Source organism: Lissotriton vulgaris, chromosome 1_1 (assembly GCF_964263255.1).
Source record: "Lissotriton vulgaris chromosome 1_1, aLisVul1.2, whole genome shotgun sequence".
NCBI lineage: Eukaryota > Metazoa > Chordata > Amphibia > Caudata > Salamandridae > Lissotriton > Lissotriton vulgaris.
In genome coordinates this window covers 1,966,772,867-1,966,797,022 of record NC_141685.1, presented here as the reverse complement: position 1 = coordinate 1,966,797,022, position 24,156 = coordinate 1,966,772,867, and positions in this window count along the sequence as shown.

Here is a 24,156-nt window from a genome sequence, read left to right as displayed (position 1 = left end):
CCTTCCTCCAAAAGAAATCCAAAACCTCTCCAAGGGAAGGATTTTTTTTGTTGGTAATAAAATACATCATAGCTTCAAATCTATGATTAAAATATCTGCAAACATTCACTGGATCCAAAGAACACAGTTCTCCAGGTGTTTTCAATTCTATATTTTGTATGTTTCCATTTGCCTCTCATAGAAATTGAAGTAAGTCGTCCCATGCATACTCAGCACAGCTAAGAGTGAGGAACCATGTAGGAGTTCCTCAGTTTCTTAGCATACATTTCAATTCCCCATGACGACGGAACCAATACTCGTTTGTTCCACGTTGACATGCCATGAGATTGATTAGCTGAGATTCCAAAATACTGTCTTGCAGATTGACTTTCTCCATAAAGTCCCTCGCCGAAACATTTTGCAGATGAGCTCCACTTTTCAGTATATGATTAACTGCATAAGAAAGCCCAGACAAATCACTTTCATACAGTAGATGAAACAAATACGGAATGCATTGACGAAACCTTGGATCTTCAGCATATAATCTTAAAGTCCGGTATTCAGCTGCAGGAATTTGAACTGGTCGATCGTCATATCGTCCACCTCGACCTGTTAGAAATAACTGTGGAAAACAACGAGCTTCTAAACTTTCTTCCCATACACTAATAGGACTTCCTTTTGCTGCTTTCATTTGAAACAAGTCAATTGCATTCCCCATTACTTCTTTGGAATGCAAAGGATGAACAGTATAATGTTCATATATTTCTTCACTTCTAGACACATCAACTTTTTCAATTTGGCCAACTGAACAATCACTGTCTTCTTCTGTAGCTGTTTCCTCTGCTCCAACACTTACATCTTTATAGTACTCATTGTTTTTGACCAAATACAACATTGCCTTTTTGACTTTCCTAACATCCACTAAATCTTGCCAGATTTTCTTACTCTTTGTCGGAACCCCATTAACTAGAATAACCAGAGGATCCTCTTCTACTCTTTCTACACCAATTGTATCAATATTTTTCTTGACATCTAGAGGCAAATAAACAACTCTTCCCTTTAATCCTCTTTGTAAATCTGTAGGAGGTAATTTCCCTATCTTAGGCTCCATGCGAACAATAGCTTGAAAAGGATGGACACATTGAATCGAAATTGATTCATAAGTATTTAAATCCATCAATTCAGAAGGAATATCTATCAACTGAAGATTATTATGAGCAGCTCTAGCAGGCATTCTATTTTCATTTAATTTTTTCAAACAATATTTACAAATACGCTGATCAAAACTCAAATCAAAAGAATTCTTCACCAACAAATAACTTACAAAATCCTTCCATTCACTATTATTTTCCAATTCACATTTTGCATATAAATCAACTAACCTAGTCTCAATCTTATAATGAGTCAGTCAACAACACACACAAGTTAAATTAGGCCTTTCACTTGATTTCACCTTAAACTTGGTAATTTCCTCGTCAAATTTTTCTGTACTTGAAATCTGTACATTGTCTTCCACATTACCATCCATTACTATATCCATTTCTACACTCATATGTTCGACCACTGGTGTCATCTGCATGCACCAAATCATTTTCCTGAAAGTAACTCTCCTCATTAAAAAATGGCTCAGAACTTGAACTATGCATCCATTCTCCAGAAAATACTTCACAAAAATTAGTCCGATTAATTATTCTTTTCCATCTACTGTTCGATTTGAAAACATCAATTGCCTTATTAAGTATCCTAATTCTATTGATTACTAAAATAAATAATTTTTTCTTAACTTCAAAAGCCTGATCAACAATCTTCTCTACACTTTTTTTTTTCTTGTAAAAAGCATCTCTCTGTTTACCTTTCTTTTCATTTTTTAGCAAATTTAAAACTACCCTATTGCGAAACATTCGTCTACGAATGTCCCTAAATTGATTTAAGCTTCTATTGCTATCCAAATTCTTCTCTCCTGCTCCAATAGGGAAATTTTTTGAGGGCCTCTCCTTCCTTTTCAAATTTGCTCTCTCCTTCTGGATCTTCACATTACCGTTAACATTTGTTTTTGTTTTGCATATGTTGCGAAAAAAAGACTTAGTTGTCTTACCAGGACCATTTTACATTATCTTTTTAGAAACACAGCACAAGACCTATGTACAAGCATTCAATTTCACTACTGAAACCTCACTGTTTCACAAAATACAAATCCCCTATCTTGCAAATTTTCATAGCAAGCATTATAAAAAAGCAAGACACAAACCAACAGCAAGGAAACTCAGGGCCTTATTTATGAAGGCCTTGCGCCACCGGTGCGTCACTTCTTTCCCATGTTAAAAGTGACGCACCGGCGCCACAAGGCAACCATAAATAAGGTCCAAATGTAAATACCATTGATTTGCCACCAAAATCGTTTTTGGAATAACATTTAGGAATACAGCACAGGAACTATGTACAAGCATTCAATTTCACTACTGAAACCTCACTGTTTCACAAAATACAAATCCTCTATCTTTCAAATGTTCATAGCAAGCATTATCAAAAAGCAAGACACAAACCAACAGCAAAAAAACTCAGGGCCTTATTTATGAAGGCCTTGCGCCACCGGTGCGTCACTTTTGTCCCATGTTAAAAGTGACGCACCGGCGCTACAAGGCAATCATAAATAACACCTGTTGGACACGGCCCTTTAGGCAGGTTCACCCCTAGACTTTTTGCTTTTTCCTAGCCTGTTTATGGAACCTGGTGTTGGTGATTTTAGGCCTCTGCGCACTTTTTCACTGTGGTACAGTGTAAAGTGCTTGAGCTCTCTGTGAATGAGTGGTGAGTGACCTGCCCTCCCATAGGAATGAATGGGGAATATGTATGCTCATGGTAGTTCCTGATGTGTGGGTCAGTGCAGGGGCGAGTTTGGTATGAGCGAACTCGTGAGAATGAATGCTGCAAAATGGTGTATGCGGCATGATTGTGTCTAGTCTAGAAGCGCCACTTTTAGAAGTTGGCATATTTGTGTAAGTTGGTTCTGGCGTGCGATTGGCTGGTGAGCCTGGCCCAGGAGTGCCTGGGCCTGCTGGTGGATGGACTGTCTGGTTTGAGTAGGACAGGGTCTGCAGGGTCTGCAAGGCCCCGGAGGAGGGGGTCTGAGTCAGCCGTAGATAAAAGGCCCCATCTGCTGTCAGGGATGGGAGGAAAGAGCGTCTGGTGGTGCCGGGCCGTACCTGCCTGCCCACCATGCTGGCTCTCCCTCCTGACGGCCCACTGTCACCTCTCACCTGAGGCTGACAGGAGAGGGAAACCAGATACACCCAGTGCTCAGGGCCCCCTTGCACCAAGACTTCAAAGGGCTTCAAAGGCTTTTCTGTGTATAAGAAGGGGCAGTGTCCTCTTCCAAAATGTTCTTGTTTTCAACTTGAATCTGCCAGGGGCTGCTGCTGCCTGAGCTCAGGGGAATCCCTGGCTCTGCCCAGCCCCTGGGCACCTGATGGACCTTTCCCTGGATACCTGGAGGACTTCTGGGGGGACCCCTCTGCCTTGCCTGGGCTGAGGGGGGGACTTTGCTGGACTCTCTGCCCCCCTAAGCACCTGGAAGTGCTTTGTCTTTGCCATAGCGCTTGGGAGCGCTGGATCTGTCCTCCTTAGCGCTTGGGAGTGCTTTTTGCTTTATGGAAGCGCTTTATCCTGCTGGTAGCACTGGGAGCGTTCTATTTTCACTTATAGCGCTGGAGCGCTTTATGTGCCTCTACAGCGCTTGGGAGCGCGTTGCTGCGGAAGGCCGGCGGCGGATCGGCGCGGGAGCCCACTCCGCTTATTTTGCCGACTTGGATTTGCCCAGTTATCTCTTTAATTAGCGAGTGTCCACCTCGCGATCTCTGCCCGCCTGCCTACCTAAGGAGAAGGGCCGCTGCGCTGCCCGCAACGACCCGGAAGTACCTGACCGGCCAGCCAATCCCTTCGCGGCCGGCCGAAAGTCCCGCCCCGCAGCCTGTGAGGCGGGAAGAAGAAAGGAGAAGGCGCGGGAGATGGCGGCCGTTCGCGGGGCTCCTCTCGGCTGAGGGGGCCCGAGGAGACGAGGCGGCCGGTTGGCAGGGCTCCCGTGTGCCGAGGGAGCCCTGCAGAGAGAGAGAAGCTCGACCGCCCCCGTGCTGCAGGAAGAGCCCCGCCTTCCCCCTCGAGGGAAGCGCTGCTGCCGGGCGAGGTGAAGGAGACGCACTGCCCCCCCCCCCACGTCCAGGAAGCCGGTAAGTGGAAGCCGGCTGGGAGGGGAAGTGTGAGGTCGCCTACCTCGCTGGTGCAGGGTGCGGAGCCGCCCCGCTCTGTAGAGGGCTCTGGGGTGGCTACGGCTGGTGCGTGGGACAGGCATAGCAGGAAGGACCTGCAGGGCGGCCCCGGTTGGCAGTGGGTCGCCCCCAGGCGTTTTGCGAGCCCAGAGAGGCTCAAGGGGCCGCATCTTGTTTTGCGAGCCCAGAAGCTCGTAGGGGCATAATTGACTTTGGTGCATCTAGGGCGGACCCGGATGGCAGTGGGTCGCCCCACCGTTGGCTCGAGCCCACGAGGCTCCCCAGGGGCAGTTGCAGTTTCGAGCCCTGACAGGCTCCAATGTGGGGGCATCATTGTGCAGAGAGCCTGGGTGGCTTGGAGGGGGCGTCGGGGTATATTGTCGGTGCCCGCCCACTCCTACCAGGGAGCACCATTGTTTTAAGAGCCTGTGTGGCTCCAGCATGGGCGCAGTTTGCTCCTGAGGGCTAGTGACGGCCCTGGCGCAGTTTTGTTGTTCCCCAGTTGCCCAGCACTTTGTGGGCAGCTGCCACGTTTAGGCTTTTTGTACTTTGAGACTGGCGCTGCATAGCAGCGCACCCTGACATTGAGACTCAGGGCGTCTGAGCCCCAACAAGACCGTTGGCCTAGGGACTGCCACCGGTGGTGGCTGATGTGAGTTGCTGTGCAAGTATATGGTTATTGCACCTCTGAATGTGATCTCTTGCATCATGTGTTATTCCTGCACCTCTGAAGGTTTTTAGGCCTCATGTGATTTTTGCGCTATTGTATTACTCTGGCACCTCTGAATGTTTTTATGCATTATGTGTCTTTCTTTCATGTGCTTTACTCTTGACACCTCTGGATGTTTCATGCATTATGTGTCTTTCTTTTCATGCGCTGCACCTCTGAATGTTTCAGTCATCATGTGTCCTCTTGCGCTGCACCCCTGAATGTATTTTATTGCATCATGTGCTCTGTTCTTAAACACCGCTGAATGTGTAGGTTTATGCGTCATGTGTTTCCCGTTATTACTCCTCTGAATGTATATTTATGCATCATGGGTAATGTGTTCTTTCCTAGACCCCTAAATGCTGTGTGATACTTAGGTGGTTGTCCTTTTTAGTACAGGTGGTCCTAGTGAGGTCCTGGTTCCCTGCGTGACATGCTCCTAAGGGGTTTAGGGTTGCGTAGTGGGTACTTACCTGTTCCCAGTAGTTACTGGATGTGATTCATAACTGTTACTTTGTGCTACAGTGATTTTTATATTCTTTTATTCTAATTTCTGACAAGTATTTCTATTTCGGAAAGTGTTGATTATGACAGTGGCCCATGTGGCCCAGTCTTGTAAATAATCCCAAGTGAATATTACCCGTGCCAGTTGGCAACATGTATATGTGTGATTTTATCTGATGTGTTTTTACAATACAAAAGTTATTTTTACAATAACCTTGTGTGGAGTCTCTTTTGTGGTGAGCCTAGTATGTTGTTGCTGTTGTGCGCTGACGCAAATGCTTTACGCATTGCATCCGAGTTTAGCCTTACTGCTTGTGCCAAGCTACCAAGGGGGTGAGCAGTGGTTATCTTGGTGTGTGACTTCCTTGCCCTTACTAGAATGGTGGTTTCTGCCTGGCTTTGGCGTCAGCCTTAGCCTACCAGAAATAGCCAGTTCTAACATTGTTGGTCAGCGGTGCGGATTTGGACTTGTGTTTGCGCAGTGCCATAGCGACAACTGGCTACATTACAAAACTCTGCAATTGTTTTTTTCAGATAGTCACATGTTTGGGATTATTGTTTTTGATTTTTTTCCTCAAGAGTGTCATTTTCAAATGTGTTCCTGCGCTTTGTTTAGTGGCAGATGAGAGGACATCTGTCTAACTGACCATGAAACTAGAATCCTCCAAAAAGGATTATCATTTGTGCCCACCAGTGACACCAACCTATTGGAATTAGACGTTAGCACGTTTAAACTCACCAGGAAATTGAGATTGAGACACTTCTTTGAAAACATTGTAGACCCAACCACTGATCCCAAACCTGACCAACTTAAGGGCTTACGACCCCCCAGTACTTTTATACCGCCTGTCAGCCATAAAAGTATAGACACTTTCGAGACCCTGGTGAAACAGGACATTTCTAAACTGAACTTTCGGAAAAAAAACTCACAAAAACATCACCAATAAAGACATGGACATCCTAAAAAACATCGCAAGGAATCCAACCATCAAGTGCATAAAAGCTGACAAGGGAGGCGCCCTTGTCATCCTGAACACTGAATTATACAACCGACGCACTAGGGAACATGTCATGGACCCTAATGTATATTTACCTCTTGACGAGAACCCAACTAGTGAGTTTAAAAGGGAGCTCTCCCTCATAATTGAGAAAGCTACAACTGATGGAATTATCGATGACAGAACTAAAAGATACCTCACCACAGAGCATCCCCGCAGCCCTTCCATCACCATGCTGCCTAAAATCCACAAAAATTTGACGGACCCCCCGTTCCGTCCGATCGTATCCACCAGAGGTTCTATACATGAACCAACCGGAAAACTCATAGATCGCTATCTTCAGCCCATGGTCTCGAATTTACCCAGTTACATTAAGGACACCACGGAACTATTGAACAAACTGTCAAATTTACAACTTCTTGACAATGAAAAACTTATTTTGTGTACAGCGGATGTAAGAAGCTTATACACTTCTATCCCCCATGAAGGAGGCATCAATGCCGTGGAACAAGCTCTACTTCAATCAGAAATTGACGATTCCCTGAAACCCTTCATCTTGGAATTAATGATATATACCTTATATCACAGTTATTTCAAATTTGAGGAGAAATGGTACTTGCAATTATCCGGGATGGCCATGGGTAATTGTGCGGCGCCGACCTACGCCAACCTGTACATGGGAAATTTTGAACACAATCACATCTATCAAACCAACACCTGGATGGATAACCTCAAACTTTATGTTCGTTACATTGACGATTTGCTTTTTATCTGGAAGAACACTGAAGAGAGCTTGGAATTGGCTCTCACTGAACTCAATTCCAAGGATGATCGAATTGACTTTACCTGGAATCTCAACCATCATGAAATTGCGTTTCTGGATGTGCTCATCAAAATAACCCCTCAGGGAATACAGACAGACCTCTTTCGTAAGAGCACTGACCGCAACAATGCTCTGCTCTTTAGCAGCTTTCACCAAAACTCTTTAAAGAGACACCTACCCTAAAGCCAGATGTTAAGGGTCACCAGGATCGTATCTGATCCCGACATCAGAACAAACCAAGTCGTATCTATGGCATCTAGATTCCGGGAGAGAGGTTACCCAGAAATAATCCTGAAGGAAGCCATTGACCGATCTTCAAAAATTCCTCGCACGGAAGCTCTGCAGAATAAATCAAAAACCGAAAACGAGAGAATGGTGCTGGTTTCGAGGTATTCCACCTCTAGCAATAAATACAAAAGGATTATTCTAAAACACTGGCGTATACTTTCTTCTGAACCAGATTTTGGTGAACTATTTAAAGATCCCCCCATTTTTGCGTACACCAGACCAATGAACTTCAGAGAGATCCTCTCGAGAAACGCCACTGAACCCACCGCAACACATCACACTGGCACAAGACCATGCCACCACTGCAGTAACTGCAATAATGTGATCAAAAGGAACACTGTCAGTCACCCCATGCGAGGGTTCAATATCAAACTCAATGTTGACGCCACATGCGATTCCGCAAATTTGATCTATCTGCTAAAGTGCCCATGTGGTAAAACCTATGTGGGAAAAACTAGTCGTAAAATCAAGACAAGACTTAACGAACACAAGTCTAATATCAGAACCAAAAACACCAAATCTAACATTGCTATCCACTTCAATGAAGCTAACCACAGCGTGGCACAGCTCAAATACTTGGTGTTAGAAATCGTCCCCAAAGTCGAAGGGAGAGATAACAACAAAACCCTTCTGCAAAGAGAAACATCATGGATGTACAGATTGCAATGCCAGAAACCTTTCGGTCTCAATGACCGCACAGAACTAAGTTGCTACTTATAAATGCCCCGCTGGGCACCTCTTGATGCTCCTTATCCTGTTTTACTGTTTGCATTTAATATTTGCATGTTCATATTTCCTTATCATTTCACTTATTTTCAACCATAGCACCATTCCAAGATGGCCCCGTTTTACACACCCTTCACTTTAACCCCTCTTCCATTTTTACCACTACGCCTCCGTTATGTTAAACTCCGCTTTCACTCCGCGAAGGCTGTTACAACCTGTATCGGAGCTTCATGCTTCCTAACCTGCGTCTAACTAAGTAAGTCTTCGTCTGTCTTAAACCTTGCCGTCTATTCTAACCGCGCATGCTTTCACAAGCCGCATATCACTTTGTTTTACTTTGTTGAACCCCCTCTCGCTAAACTCCGCTTGTTTGTTAAAGACCGGTAACCACGTTATCGAGCACTAGCGTTTGTTTTGTAGCATTCCTTTTCGAGCCCAGAGCACGGACATCACTCCCATTCAATTTACCCTCATAATTCACAAACGGGTGATCCTCCCTCAACCATACCATTTTATTATCTCTGTCACAAGGGCACATGAGGTTGTTTTTCACAGATTCACATATCCACACACAGTCACTCTGTTGTTTAACTCGTTATTTTAAGGTCTTACATTGATTGGGTTTCCGTGTATCCTTTGTTGCAGAGCTCCTTGAAAAAGGACGACCTGTCTGAAATGCATTGGAGCTTTTTTCACGCCTGATGATAACCATGATTGTCAATCTATTTCATATGAAGAAAATATGAGACGCACTGATGAAAAAGTTTAATTAAATTTTGAAAACTCTGACAGTTTTGGAACTTTATTTGAATATCTTTTTGGAATTCACTGTGTTGTTGTATCACACAGTACCATACAAGTGTGCCCACCACAGGGATGCGCTTACACCCCAGTAGCGCACTCAACCCCACTATTCTATTGGACGCACCTGAACAGTTGCGTCACCTGTAAGGAGCACCTTAAACTGATCAACCACCTTTATCTTTTCTACAATCCTCCAATTTCACCGCAAGCTGTGCGCCGTGCTTAACTTCCTTTGCTTATATTCAACCACTGTTCTCAAAGCAGGCAGCACGCATCCCATCAGAATGCAATACGAAGAAATTTCGAAATCGACAGAAGCCCGAGCTGAAACTCTAGCTTTTGACACCGACGCAACAGAGAGGATATACGCTCTTATCAATGAAGATTTAACCCAAACTGCATCCAGCAAAACAAAGGAACAGTGCATCAAGCAACTCTTATATCTTTCAAGACGCCGCATCAATCAGAAACTACATGCCAATACCTTAATAAAGTATCATAAGGTGCTCCGCATCCCCCGTGGCCTACGGATTGCATTAAAACCGTCACTCTGCAAAAATTCGAAAACATTCATTGAACGATGGAATGCCATCCTCAATAAGTGTAGTCTGGACCTAATTCTATTAATAGTGGAGGAACTATCTGGTATCCTGACTGAGCTCACTCACGAAATCACCACTATTGAAAATGAGCTAAAGGACCTAATAACACCGGAGGAGCTAACTGCGACACTTGAGGAAATTCAGATCCAACTAGACAAACATACAAAAGAAATTAACGAACGCAAGTTACGCAAATTTCGCCGGGACACCCTGGACTATAAACTTGGAGAAGTTTATACATGGGCGGACGTCTATGCCCAACGCCGCAGAAACAAACCTTACAACCCTAACACTGATACCTCTTCCTCTGATAGTGACAACACCAACCGTCCACCTAGAAGGACTCCAACTGAAACATCAACTTCAACACCTCCACCAAATGGAACACCTTCTACAAGTCACGTTGATTTGACTACCTCGGAGCCTTTTTTAGAGGTAGGTCCAGACAAAACCGCAGACCCAGACGGGGCAAAAGGGCCGGCAAAAAACAACTCAGGTACCCAACAACCACCGAAGAACAACAAAAAAACCAGGAGAAATCGTTAGTCATCAACATCTCGGACATCCGTCTAACTGACCATGAAACTAGAATCCTCCAAAAAGGATTATCATTTGTGCCCACCAGTGACACCAACCTATTGGAATTAGACGTTAGCACGTTTAAACTCACCAGGAAATTGAGATTGAGGCATTTCTTTGAAAACATTGTAGACCCAACCACTGATCCCAAACCTGACCAACTTAAGGGCTTACGACCCCCCAGTACAGTACTTTTATACCGCCTGTCAGCCATAAAAGTATAGACACTTTCGAGACCCTGGTGAAACAGGACATTTCTAAACTGAACTTTCGAAAAAGATCTCACAAAAACATCACCAATAAAGACATGGACATCCTAAAAAACATCGCAAGGAATCCAACCATCAAGTGCATAAAAGCTGACAAGGGAGGCGCCCTTGTCATCCTGAACACTGAATTATACAACCGACGCACTGGGGAACATGTCATGGACCCTAATGTATATTTACCTCTTGACGAGAACCCAACTAGTGAGTTTAAAAGGGAGCTCTCCCTCATAATTGAGAAAGCTACAACTGATGGAATTATCGATGACAGAACTAAAAGATACCTCACCACAGAGCATCCCCGCAGCCCTTCCATCACCATGCTGCCTAAAATCCACAAAAATTTGACGGACCCCCCGTTCCGTCCGATCGTATCCACCAGAGGTTCTATACATGAACCAACCGGAAAACTCATAGATCGCTATCTTCAGCCCATGGTCTCGAATTTACCCAGTTACATTAAGGACACCACGGAACTATTGAACAAACTGTCAAATTTACAACTTCTTGACAATGAAAAACTTATTTTGTGTACAGCGGATGTAAGAAGCTTATACACTTCTATCCCCCATGAAGGAGGCATCAATGCCGTGGAACAAGCTCTACTTCAATCAGAAATTGACGATTCCCTGAAACCCTTCATCTTGGAATTAATGATATATACCTTATATCACAGTTATTTCAAATTTGAGGAGAAATGGTACTTGCAATTATCCGGGATGGCCATGGGTAATTGTGCGGCGCCGACCTACGCCAACCTGTACATGGGAAATTTTGAACACAATCACATCTATCAAACCAACACCTGGATGGATAACCTCAAACTTTATGTTCGTTACATTGACGATTTGCTTTTTATCTGGAAGAACACTGAAGAGAGCTTGGAATTGGCTCTCACTGAACTCAATTCCAAGGATGATCGAATTGACTTTACCTGGAATCTCAACCATCATGAAATTGCGTTTCTGGATGTGCTCATCAAAATAACCCCTCAGGGAATACAGACAGACCTCTTTCGTAAGAGCACTGACCGCAACAATGCTCTGCTCTTTAGCAGCTTTCACCAAAACTCTTTAAAGAGACACCTACCCTACAGCCAGATGTTAAGGGTCACCAGGATCGTATCTGATCCCGACATCAGAACAAACCAAGTCGTATCTATGGCATCTAGATTCCGGGAGAGAGGTTACCCAGAAATAATCCTGAAGGAAGCCATTGACCGATCTTCAAAAATTCCTCGCACGGAAGCTCTGCAGAATAAATCAAAAACCGAAAACGAGAGAATGGTGCTGGTTTCGAGGTATTCCACCTCTAGCAATAAATACAAAAGGATTATTCTAAAACACTGGCGTATACTTTCTTCTGAACCAGATTTTGGTGAACTATTTAAAGATCCCCCCATTTTTGCGTACACCAGACCAATGAACTTCAGAGAGATCCTCTCGAGAAACGCCACTGAACCCACCGCAACACATCACACTGGCACAAGACCATGCCACCACTGCAGTAACTGCAATAATGTGATCAAAGGGAACACTGTCAGTCACCCCATGCGAGGGTTCAATATCAAACTCAATGTTGACGCCACATGTGATTCCGCAAATTTGATCTATCTCCTAAAGTGCCCATGTGGTAAAACCTATGTGGGAAAAACTAGTCGTAAAATCAAGACAAGACTTAACGAACACAAGTCTAATATCAGAACCAAAAACACCAAATCTAACATTGCTATCCACTTCAATGAAGCTAACCACAGCGTGGCACAGCTCAAATACTTGGTGTTAGAAATCGTCCCCAAAGTCGAAGGGAGAGATAACAACAAAACCCTTCTGCAAAGAGAAACATCATGGATGTACAGATTGCAATGCCAGAAACCTTTCGGTCTCAATGACCGCACAGAACTAAGTTGCTACTTATAAATGCCCCGCTGGGCACCTCTTGATGCTCCTTATCCTGTTTTACTGTTTGCATTTAATATTTGCATGTTCATATTTCCTTATCATTTCACTTATTTTCAACCATAGCACCATTCCAAGATGGCCCCGTTTTACACACCCTTCACTTTAACCCCTCTTCCATTTTTACCACTACGCCTCCGTTATGTTAAACTCCGCTTTCACTCCGCAAAGGCTGTTACAACCTGTACCGGAGCTTCATGCTTCCTAACCTGCGTCTAACTAAGTAAGTCTTCGTCTGTCTTAAACCTTGCCGTCTATTCTAACTGCGCATGCTTTCACAAGCCGCATATCACTTTGTTTTACTTTGTTGAACCCCCTCTCGCTAAACTCCGCTTGTTTGTTAAAGACCGGTAACTACGTTATCGAGCACTAGCGTTTGTTTTGTAGCATTCCTTTTCGAGCCCAGAGCACGGACATCACTCCCATTCAATTTACCCTCATAATTCACAAACGGGTGATCCTCCCTCAACCATACCATTTTATTATCTCTGTCACAAGGGCGCATGAGGTTGTTTTTCACAGATTCACATATCCACACACAGTCACTCTGTTGTTCAACTCGTTATTTTAAGGTCTTACATTGATTGGGTTTCCGTGTATCCTTTGTTGCAGAGCTCCTTGAAAAAGGACGACCTGTCCGAAATGCATTGGAGCTTTTTTCACGCCTGATGATAACCATGATTGTCAATCTATTTCATATGAAGAAAATATGAGACGCACTGATGAAAAAGTTTAATTAAATTTTGAAAACTCTGACAGTTTTGGAACTTTATTTGAATATCTTTTTGGAATTCACTGTGTTGTTGTATCACACAGTACCATACAAGTGTGCCCACCACAGGGATGCGCTTACACCCCAGTAGCGCACTCAACCCCACTATTCTATTGGACGCACCTGAACAGTTGCGTCACCTGTAAGGAGCACCTTAAACTGATCAACCACCTTTATCTTTTCTACAATCCTCCAATTTCACCGCAAGCTGTGCGCCGTGCTTAACTTCCTTTGCTTAGATGAGAGAAAGTGACAGGGCGGGACGCCAGTAGAGGGGGAGGTTCCCATAGATTAGGAATCCCTTGCTGGGTCCAGTGTCCAATCCCAAATCCTATCCCCATGTGTGTGTGTGTGTGTGGGTAGATAGGAGAGAGAAGGAGTGTGAGGAGAAATGACTAGCTCAGGAGGGTGGTTATCGCCTGAGTGTAGTGTGTATGTGTCTGGATTCCCCAGTGGGGTAGGATCCAGTGGTGGCAGCTTTAACGTGTCCAGTGTGTTACTTCCCATTCCCCGCTCCCAGAGTTTGGTACCTGTGTCACGTGTGGTCAGGTTGAGTGATCAGGGGTGGTAGAAACTGCCTTACCAGTCCGAGGGGGGGAGTGTGCGAATGAGTGATGTGCTGAACTGGAGGAGTTGGTGTGAGTTTTCTTTTTGTTAAAGAGCTTGCATGAGAGGTGTACCTCTGGTGGTGTGCAGGAGGTCCTGCAAAGGAACTGGACAAGACGGTGGATGTCTGGTGGTGTGCTAGATGTCTGGCAGAGGCATTAGGGAGTGATTCTAAAAGGAAGTGGCTTGAGTATCTGATGATCCTGTGTAGGAGAAGAGGTTACGGTGTAGCCCAGCTAGATCCCAGTAGAGAGGGTAGGGTGTAGGGGCTCACGTCCTGTCTCAGTGGAGGCGGAGTGAGTGTGGGACGGTGTGTCCTACGTTGGCCTGAAACCCTATCTCAGGGCCTGGAGGGGGCCTAAGCTGTACATAGGTCATTTGAGGAGGATCTCCCTGTGTCAAGAGGACGGGGAGTGTCTGTAACCAGAACTCCGGCGGTCCTAGTGTTGGGCAGTACCGCTCCTAGTGGAGGGTGCAGAAGTCCTGGCTCACTGAGCATTCGACCGTCTAGAGAGCTTGACCATTGGTGGGGCCTCTGGAGGTCGTTCCCCGAGGAGGGGGGAAAGCCAGGTTGGGGTGTGGCCTGACCCGGAAGGAGTACTGGAGGAGAGTGTGTCGCTGATACGCCGCTGGCGTGTGCTCTGTCTAGCCTGAGACATACTGGGCCTGTAGTCATGGAACTGGAAGGGGGTGTCCCTACTTCTGACCCCGGTGCAACCTGAGGGTTTAGAGCTTAGGTTGGGAGATTAGGGAACTTCTACGTCAAGAGGAATCTCTGCCAAAGTGAATCAGCTGAAGAGACTGAGGGGGCTGCCCTTGCTGTGTGATGGGGGGCTCACCTGCAGTTTGTTGTTTTCATTAAGGTAGAGAAAAGGGGGCTTTGCTGTGGACTGTGTCCCCCCACCTGCTTGGAGAGGAACTGTGCTGTGTGCTTTGTACCTCAGAAGTGAAATAGTTTCCAGGTGGTAGACCAGTGATGGAGTGAGGTCCTGATCTGGTAGGAGAATTGTGTTCTGGTGAGTGCTTCTCTGTGAGGGTGCGGAAACCCAGAAGTAGAGGTAGGGTGGGGCATCTTTGCCCGAGACCTCTGGTCAGCCTGGGGGTGTGGACCCTAGGTTGTTGAATCAGTGGTAGTTGAAGCTACACTGAGAGGGAAAGAGTGGAGAATGGCTATTGTGTGCCAGGGGTTACTACCCCCCGCTCTGTGGATTGGTTAGGACCTGTGATATTTGGATGGCCTATGGCCTGGTCCTGGCTGTGGATGACTAGGGAGTACCAGTGGGGTATCCTAGTTGTGTCAGAGAGTTATTGTTTAGAGGTAACCAAGTAGGTTCAGAGTGGCGAAAAACCGGAGGGTATCCCTGCCGTGCAGGTCCGTGTCCGTGTTTTTGTCGCCCAAAGCAAGGAAGCCCATCAGTGGTGTGATTGGTCTACCCTGCGTTTTGGCTGGAAGGGGGTTATGTTGGACCCGGCCCTTTAGGCATGTTCACCCCTAGACTTTTTGCTTTTTCCTAGCCTGTTTATGGAACCTGGTGTTGGTGATTTTAGGCCTCTGCGCACTTTTTCACTGTGGTACAGTGTAAAGTGCTTGAGCTCTCTGTGAATGAGTGGTGAGTGACCTGCCCTCCCATAGGAATGAATGGGGAATATGTATGCCCAGGGTAGTTCCTGATGTGTGGGGAGTGCAGGGGCGAGTTTGGTATGAGCGAACTCGTGAGAATGAATGCTGCAAAATGGTGTATGCGGCATGATTGTGTCTAGTCTAGAAGCGCCACTTTTAGAAGTTGTCATATTTGTGTAAGTTGGTTCTGGCGTGCGATTGGCTGGTGAGCCTGGCCCAGGAGTGCCTGGGCCTGCTGGTGGATGGACTGTCTGGTTTGAGTAGGACAGGGTCTGCAGGGTCTGCAAGGCCCCGGAGGAGGGGGTCTGAGTCAGCCGTAGATAAAAGGCCCCATCTGCTGTCAGGGATGGGAGGAAAGAGCGTCTGGTGGTGCCGGGCCGTGCCTGCCTGCCCACCATGCTGGCTCTCCCTCCTGACGGCCCACTGTCACCTCTGACCTGAGGCTGACAGGAGAGGGAAACCAGATACGCCCAGTGCTCAGGGCCCCCTTGCACCAAGACTTCAAAGGGCTTCAAAGGCTTTTCTGTGTATAAGAAGGGGCTGTGTCCTCTTCCAAAATGTTCTTGTTTTCAACTTGAATCTGCCAGGGGCTGCTGCTGCTTGAGCTCAGGGGAATCCCTGGCTCTGCCCAGCCCCTGGGCACCTGATGGACCTTTCCCTGGATGCCTGGAGGACTTCTGGGGGGACCCCTCTGCCTTGCCTGGGCTGAGGGGGGGACTTTGCTGGACTCTCTGCCCCCCTAAGCACCTGGAAGTGCTTTGTCTTTGCCATAGCGCTTGGGAGCGCTGGATCTGTCCTCCTTAGCGCTTGGGAGCGCTTTTTGCTTTATGGAAGCGCTTTATCCTGCTGGTAGCGCTGGGAGCGTTCTATTTTCACTTATAGCGCTGGAGCGCTTTATGTGCCTGTACAGCGCTTGGGAGCGCGTTGCTGCGGGAGGCCGGCGGCGGATCGGCGCGGGAGCCCACGCCGCTTATTTTGCCGACTTGGATTTGCCCAGTTATCTCTTTAATTAGCGAGTGTCCACCTCGCGATCTCTGCCCGCCTGCCTACCTAAGGAGAAGGGCCGCTGCGCTGCCCGCAACGACCCGGAAGTACCTGGCCGGCTGGCCAATCCCTTTCGCGGCCGGCCGGAAGTCCCGCCCCGCAGCCTGTGAGGCGGGAAGAAGAAAGGAGAAGGCGCGGGAGATGGCGGCCGTTCGTGGGGCTCCTCTCGGCTGAGGGGGCCCCGAGGAGACGAGGCGGCCGGTTGGCAGGGCTCCCGTGTGCCGAGGGAGCCCTGCAGAGAGAGAGAAGCTCGACCGCCCCCGTGCTGCAGGAAGAGCCCCGCCTTCCCCCTCGAGGGAAGCGCTGCTGCCGGGCGAGGTGAAGGAGACGCGCTGCCCCCCCCCCCACGTCCAGGAAGCCGGTGAGTGAAAGCCGGCTGGGAGGGGAAGTGCGAGGTCGCCTACCTCGCTGGTGCAGGGTGCGGAGCCGCCCCGCTCTGCAGAGGGCTCTGGGGTGGCTACGGCTGGTGCGTGGGACAGGCATAGCAGGAAGGACCTGCAGGGCGGCCCCGGTTGGCAGTGGGTCGCCCCCAGGCGTTTTGCGAGCCCAGAGAGGCTCAAGGGGCCGCATCTTGTTTGGCGAGCCCAGAAGCTTGTAGGGGCATAATTGACTTTGGTGCATCTAGGGCGGCCCCGGATGGCAGTGGGTCGCCCCACTGTTGGCTCGAGCCCACGAGGCTCCCCAGGGGCAGTTGCAGTTTAGAGCCCTGACAGGCTCCAACGTGGGGGCATCATTGTGCAGAGAGCCTGGGTGGCTTGGAGGGGGCGTCGGGACATATTGTCGGTGCCCGCCCACTCCTACCAGGGAGCACCATTGTTTTAAGAGCCTGTGTGGCTCCAGCATGGGCGCAGTTTGCTCCTGAGGGCTAGTGAGGGCCCTGGCGCAGTTTTGTTGTTCCCCAGTTGCCCAGCACTTTGTGGGCAGCTGCCACGTTTAGGCTTTTTGTACTTTGAGACTGGCGCTGCATAGCAGCGCACCCTGACATTGAGACTCAGGGCGTCTGAGCCCCAACAAGGCCGTTGGCCTAGGGACTGCCACCGGTGGTGGCTGATGTGAGTTGCTGCGCAAGTATATGGTTATTGCACCTCTGAATGTGATCTCTTGCATCATGTGTTATTCCTGCACCTCTGAAGGTTTTTAGGCCTCATGTGATTTTTGCTCTATTGTATTACTCTGGCACCTCTGAATGTTTTTATGCATTATGTGTCTTTCTTTCATGTGCTTTACACTTGACACCTCTGGATGTTTCATGCATTATGTGTCTTTCTTTTCATGCGCTGCACCTCTGAATGTTTTAGTCATCATGTGTCCTCTTGCGCTGCACCCCTGAATGTATTTTATTGCATCATGTGCTCTGTTCTTAAACACCGCTGAATGTGTAGGTTTATGCGTCATGTGTTTCCCGTTATTACTCCTCTGAATGTATATTTATGCATCATGGCTAATGTGTTCTTTCCTAGACCCCTAAATGCTGTGTGATACTTAGGTGGTTGTCCTTTTTAGTACAGGTGGTCCTAGTGAGGTCCTGATTCCCTGTGTGACATGCTCCTAAGGGGTTTAGGGTTGCGTAGTGGGTACTTACCTGTTCCCAGTAGTTACTGGATGTGATTCATAACTGTTACTTTGTGCTACAGTGATTTTTATATTCTTTTATTCTAATTTCTGACAAGTATTTCTATTTCGGAAAGTGTTGATTATGACAGTGGCCCATGTGGCCCAGTCTTGTAAATAATCCCAAGTGACTATTACCCGTGCCAGTTGGCACCATGTATATGTGTGATTTTATCTGATGTGTTTTTACAATACAAAAGTTATTTTTACAATAACCTTGTGTGGAGTCTCTTTTGTGGTGTGCCTAGTATGTTGTTGCTGTTGTGCGCTGACGCAAATGCTTTACGCATTGCCTCCGAGTTTAGCCTTACTGCTTGTGCCAAGCTACAAAGGGGGTGAGCAGGGGTTATCTTGGCGTGTGACTTCCTTGCCCTAACTAGAATGGTGGTTTCTGCCTGGCTTTGGCGTCAGCCTTAGCCTACCAGAAATAGCCAGTTCTAACAACACCCAAATGTAAATACCATTGATTTGCCCCCAAAATCGTTTTTTGAAAAACATTTTAGAAACACAGCGCAGGACCTAGGTACTAGCATTCAATTGCACTACTGAAACCTCACTGTTTCACAAAATGCAAATCCCCTATCTTGCAAATGTTCATAGCAAGCATTATCAAAAAGCAAGACAGAAACCAACAGCAAAGAAACTCAGGGCCTTATTTATGAAGGCCTTCCGCCACCGGTGCGTCACTTTTTTCCCATGTTAAAATTGACGCACCTGCGCCACAATGCAATCATAAATAAGGCCCAAATGTAAATACCATTAATTTGCCACCAAAATCGTTTTTGGAATAACATTTAAAAAACACAGTGCAGGACCTATGTACAAGCATTTAATTTCACTACTGAAACCTCACTGTCTCACAAAATACAAATACCCTATCTTACAAATGTTCATAGCAAGCATTATCAAAAAGCAAGACAGAAACCAACAGCAAAGAAACTCAGGGCCTTATTTATGAAGGCCTTGCGCCACCGGTGCGTCACTTTTTTCCCATGTTAAAAGTGATGCACTGGCGCCACAAGGCAATCCTAAATAAGGCCCAAATGTAAATACCATTGATTTGCCCCAAAATCGTTTTTTGAATAACATTTTTGAAACACAGCGAAGGACCTATGTACAAGCATTCAATTTCACTACTGAAACCTCACTGTTTCACAAAATACAAATCCCCTATCTTACAAATGTTCATAGCAAGCATTATCAAAAAGCAAGACACAAACCAACAGCAAAGAAACTCAGGGCCTTATTTATGAAGGCCTTGCACCACCGGTGCGTCACTTTTTTCCCATGTTAAAAGTGACGCACCGGCGCCACAAGGCAATCATAAATAACACCCAAATGTAAATACCATTGATTTGCCTCCAAAATCGTTTTTTGAATAACATTTTACAAACACAGCGCAGGTCCTATGTACAAGCATTTCATTTCACTACTGAAACCTCACTGTGTCACAAAAGACAACTCCTCTATCTTGCATATTTTAATATCAAGCATTTCCAAAAAACATGCCACAAACCAACAAGAAAAAATCTCAATCTGCTTCCTAATTTGAGGTAATACAGGTGACATAATTCTAAAACATTCAAATATATTTCTTTACAGAGGCAGACACTATTAATTGCTTCTCAAAAAAATAAAAGCCATTCTTTTACTCCCAAATCGTTTTTTAAATAACTTTTTACAAACACAGCACAAGTCCTATGTACAATTATTCAATTGTACTACTGAAACTTCACTATCTGCTTCCAAATCTTCTCCATAGAGCAAATAAGTCTCTATCTAAATTAAATGAATCATTACTTACCATTACAAATGCTTTGGGAGATTAAGAACAGTGTCAGACACACACACCAATTTTTCTTTAGCAGAGCAAAAGGTGTGCACTCAATACACCTAGCAACTCCCTCCTAACTGAACTCTTAGGTTCAAAAGTTTATTCTACAATGTTGCAAATTAAGTCAGCAAGGATGTTTGACCTCTCAATACACCAGCTTATCCTGGGCATTATTGCTTTTAGTGACTTTTTCTTAACCATTCAAATTGCTTCTTTCACACAACACAACCATGCACCCTAACTTTCAGTTTTCAACTATCTGAATCCACCAATCATTGCTTGTGATTCAAGAGCAGGGAAACTCCACAATTATTTTTTTGTAAACTCCTACTGTTCCAACTGCCATTTCATTCCCACACTTCATCTGACTGCAACAGAACCTTCTCTCATCATGCATTCTGTGTGGATTATTGGACATAGCTACATCCACTGGGCTCAAAGGTATGCAGCTAGCACACATTTTCACAACATTGATTTATCAAATGTGGAAATCAAGTGGATTGGCCAGAGAGGATAGATATGTCACCAATTGATACCATTGGTGAAAACCTTTTTGCATCTGCCAAGCCCTGACCTCTTAATAGTGCACTGTGGTGGAAATGACTTGGGCACTATGACTGGGGTTGGTCTGGAAATGCTTTTAAAGGACACCTTTGATCAATTGATGACACTTTTTCCACAAACTGCCTTGGTATATTCCAATATATGCCAAAGACAGAAATGGAACTGGTCCAACCAATTTTGTCCACAATTTGAGAAAGTACGGAAACATGTGAATAAATCTGTTTCTGCTTACATGAGAGACTATGGAATGGGTTCAATATACAACAATAACTTGCGTTACAACATGCAAGACATTTACAGAGGAGATGGTGTACACTTCTCAAATGAGGGGAATAGAATATTCCTCCTGAATTTAAGACTGTGCTTTGGAACCTATTGTAGGTACTTAAATCAGCCACAGAACCCAAAAGCTCTTTTCAGGGCTACCCTACCTCTGATCACTCATAATGATTTTCTTTTTCTAACTTTTTTCACTATTTTTCACCAAAGTACGCTCCCCGGTACGCTCCCCGGTACGCTTCCCGGTGCGCGTACCGGGCGCTCCCCCCGTGAAAAATTTAAAAATGTTTTTTGGTGGACATAAATGGGCCTCCTAAACCCCCCTCAGAAAACCTAGAGGGTCAAGAAGTGTCTACTGTGCCTCCTTTTACCCATTCCCAACGTTGTTTGTCCTCCATCTTGTGTCTCAATTCCACCGAAACACAAAATGGAGGACTCCCGTAACGCTGCCGGTGCGCGTACCGGGGCGCGCACCGGTAAGCGCTCCCAAAAAAATGTGGGAAAGTAATTTACATAAAAACCACTGGAGACACTTACACCAAATATAGAATAGGCCCTACTACATAGCAGTCCCTACCATTTACCCAAATTTGGTGGTATTCCATTGAGCCATTTGGGCTGTAGCCCTGTCTAAATATCCTGAGGTAAATTACATGACAAAAACACATATGAAACTGTTTGAATTTTCAACCAATTAAAATGTTACTTACATTTTGTACTTTTATGTGCTGACATTTGATTGGTTAAGTACATGAATATATATGAAAAATGAGAGGGAAACACAGCCATTTTGACTAACACTACCTAAGGTACATTTGGAAAGAATTTTGACAGAAAACGTCAAGTACTTTGAAATAGGTAAGTTGTTAATTTGAAAGGAGAACTATGGGCCCGATGTAGGTAGGCCGTTACCGATCGGTAACGGCCGAAAATACCGATTTTTGGCCCTTATCGATCGGTAAACAGCCATCGAGATGTAGGGAACAAAAAAAAATCAAAATCGGAGTGAAAACCGAATCGGAATGAGTACCGAATGGAAAAGAAACCGATACGTACATAACGAAAATCGGATATGTAACGAATCGGTAACACACCGAATCGGATGCAAACACCGATTCGGTCCATGTACCGATTCGGTAGACACACCGAATCAGAAAATAACCGATTCGGTCCATGTACCGATTCGGTAGTGACACCGAATCGGAAAATAACCGATTCGGTCCATGTACCGATTCGGTAGACACACCGAATCGGAAAATAACCGATTCGGTCCATGTACCGATTCGGTAGACACACCGAATCGGACATGAGCCGAATCGGAGAACATACCGATTCGTATGAATCACCGATCGGGAAATTCCCCGATTCCGACAGATGGGGAGATGTAGGGAGGCACAGAAACACCGAAATCGGCTCAAATTCGGTAGAATTCACTCGGTATTTACCATGGATTACAATCAGGTGGTAACCAACTTCAACCCATATAAACAGCCCCAAAATGCATTGCAACTTGCAGGATGGCAGCTTTTTATGTCATTGCGAGGCGGCTACGGCTACAGCAGGAAGGACAGAGGGAATGGCTAAGAAATGAACAGGTCTACAGACAGAGGATAACCCTGTTCATGCTCACAGAGGCAGAGATCCTACAGAGATACAGGCTGGACTCTGACACCATACTTGAGCTCATCAGGGACCTCAAACCATTCTTGGACCAACACACCCCAAGGGCACACGCCATCCCAGCACACGTCCAGGTGCTATGCAGCCTACACCTGCTCGCGTCTGGCAGCTATCAAAGTGGAGTTGCAGCGGCAGGAGGGGTGAGCCAGAGCAGCCTGTCAAGGTTCTTCCACACATTCCTTGACGCCATGATACACAGGATGGACCAATACATCTCTTTCCCTGCAACCCACGCAGAACTGCTACAAACGAAAGCTGACTTCTACCAGATGGCACAATTTCCCCAAATCATTGGTTGCATAGATGGCACGCACATTCCGATTTGCCCACCAGCGGACACAGAATACATATACCGCAATCGGAAGTCTACACACACCATCAACGTGCAGGTGATCTGCAATGCGAAGTGCACCATCACAGACCTGGTAGCAAAATTTCCAGCGAGTACCCATGACTCCTATATTTTCCAAAAGAGCGGCATCTATGCACGGCTGATGGCTGGCGAATTTGGTGAAGGATACCTCCTAGGTGAGACACATCATCAGACCCCCATAACACACAGTAGCTAGGTGGAATACATGTATGCATGTGTGTAATGTTACCCCTTTCTCTTCCAGGCGACAGTGCATATGCCCTCCGCTCATTCATACTCACCCCCTACCTCAACCCCTCCACACCCAGCCAAAGGAGGTATAACCGGGCCCACATACGCACAAGGAATGTCGTCGAACGGACCTTTGGCATCTGGAAAAGTAGATTCAGATGCCTGCACAAGAGTGGAGGTGCAAGGCAGTATACCCCCATCACCTGCTGCAAGATCATAGCTGTATGTGCAATGTTACACAACCTTGCGGTGAAGAAGGGCACTGAGGTGGAGTTGTCTGACTACGAGGACCATGACGACGACGAAGCTGTGCCACTGACACAGCCAGCTGGGGTGTGTACGCCAAGTGATGGCAGATACAGACGTGAGGAGATTACAGAAAACTATTTCTGAGTGAGTACAGATGCAAAGACAGCTAAATGGTTGTTGTGAAAAAACAATTTTTAATACTGTTGCAACACAGTTACTGCACTGATGTGCAACAAAAAAAAGGTGTAATGGCAAAGGAAACAAAAGTCCAAGGTCCAGGTTGCCTCACCCGCCCTTGCAAGGCTATTTCTTTGACCGCTTGGCAGCCCCACTGGGGTGTCCCTCAGCCCCCTCAGAATGACCAGCGGCATCTGCGGAGCCCCTGGTGCTCCTGCGTGGCTCTGACGCAGCGCTGGCCGGGCTGCTGCGGCTGCTGCTGTCCCCAGCATCCCCCAGGTCCAGGGCAGGATTTGCTGCAGTGTTAGAGATGATCATGGCCTCCATTGCAGTCGTGATGCGGGCCATTCCCCTTGTTATCTCTGCCGTATTTTGTGTGAGACTAGACTCCATGTTGGCACTGCGCTGACAGAGTTGTGCCGTTGCCGCAGCAAGGCGGCTCATGGAGCGGTTCTGCACCCGGGCATCCCGCCTGCGCACCACCTCATGCTCCTCCAGTCTGCCACATAACTGGGTTATGGCAGTGGTTAGCCTGCCTAAACCTGCTGCTACCTCCTTGTTTGAATCCACGAAGGCCTGAAATCCTTTCACCATTCCCCCCATCTGCAGGTTGTGCT